The sequence below is a fragment of the Podarcis erhardii genome (assembly GCF_964252035.2).
Source record: "Podarcis erhardii genome assembly, chromosome: 12".
Taxonomy (NCBI): domain Eukaryota; kingdom Metazoa; phylum Chordata; class Lepidosauria; order Squamata; family Lacertidae; genus Podarcis; species Podarcis erhardii.
This window is the reverse complement of record NC_138513.1, coordinates 19634290-19635780: the sequence shown is the minus strand read 5'-3', so window position 1 is coordinate 19635780 and position 1491 is coordinate 19634290. Positions and strand designations below refer to the sequence as shown.

At 41.9% G+C, this 1491-nt stretch overlaps 1 long non-coding RNA gene across 1 annotated transcript; it reads right to left on the bottom strand.

The window, feature by feature from the left end:
- Positions 1-457: 457 nt before the first annotated feature.
- On the bottom strand, positions 458-711 carry LOC309326330. Its single transcript, XR_014150281.1, has 2 exons — positions 676-711; positions 458-625 (listed from the first exon to the last, which is right to left on the bottom strand). It is a non-coding gene; the product is annotated as an uncharacterized lncRNA (long non-coding RNA).
- Positions 712-1491: the final 780 nt, after the last annotated feature.

The following is a 1491-nucleotide window of genomic DNA, read 5'->3' as shown; positions in this document are numbered from 1 at the left end:
TGTGGGAAGCCCACAGAAAAGACCCAAGCAGAACAGCATCCTTAACCATAAAAGGAACATGCAAAATTAATGCTTCTTAAAATGGCATCCCCCCCCACAACCTAATTCATTAATTAAAATCACATTTGTTTCCTTATTCATTTGTTTATGTTGCATTCATTTCATTATTAACTTCATATTTTCTTTTTCTTTCTCTTCTGCTGCTGTCTATGGCAATAGTGTTGGTAGCTGAACTGATGTTGGCAGCATCTGGGAGCCGTCAGCCATTTTATTTTTCTCACAGTGCCATTGCAGGGCATTCTGGGTAGGGAGGATATGGCAGCTCCCACTAGTAGGGGGTTGTGTTTATCACACAGGGTCCCCGGATGTTTCACCATCTATTGATCCCTGTGCCACCAATTTATTTCTCGCTGCCACCACCCAGGCCCTACCTGGGACAATACTGAGTCCAGTCAGCTTTAAATTGGAACATAAACTTCTGTTTATTTATTGCAGTTTAACAATCATGTGGTTTCATAAACGGTATCAGTCAGTTACAATCATAGGGTGCCTATCCAGACCGATAACTTCCGCTACCTGCTCTCACTCACTAAACCACCTCTCAGATATTTACTTATCTTCCTAGCTCCTAACTGTTCCTGACTCAACTTATTTCGCTAAACTAACTCAACCTACCCACAGACTCTATCCCAATTCACTCCCACTCCAACCAACCACCCAACAAATTCTCCTTTCACCCCTCCCAGAGCTGGTTTTATAGTCCCTCTGACTCCACCCCCCTGGGTTCTGATTGGGTAACTTGTTTAACTATTTCGCCTCCAGCACTCTCATATGTTAAAATCACAGGGGCAGCCACAGGAAATGGGCTCACAGCAATCACTTCTCCCCGGGCCAGTAACGAACTCGGTCTATATATGGCTGGCACCATCTATTAACATCAACAGATCCTAATAATTTAACTGTGTGTTTCAGTCCTACACATCTGAATATGAGGCGTGCCTTCTTATGCTGCATTGTCTATTGCAAAGGAAGTGGGTAAATATAAATGCAACCTGCTGGACTGTAGGATTCATGTGTCTTTGCTATATATTCATAATATATCTGATTATTAAAAATCTGTGTGACCTCCCAACTTAGGTGATCTGAGCTTCATCCAAAGCTCAGTGTTTCTATTTGGATTGTTAGAAAAGGTTTACAAGATACTGAAGCCAGAGTTTCTATCTAGCACATCCTGTTTTCTGTGCAAAGTTTACTTTATCTGAGGAGACTGTTTGCTAAAGAGAGAGTCAAATTCTCCATGCAGAAGCTAGCTGATGAGCTTACTGTAGGCCTTGCACTGATCAAAGGTATATTTGGGGGAAAACAGCAGCTTTTCATCCTCCACTGTCTCATAAACATTTGGAGAGCTTGCCTGCACTGTGACACCTGTCCCAGTTATTATAGATATAGTTATAATGTTAGAAATACAACCACACAACAAGCCATTTCATA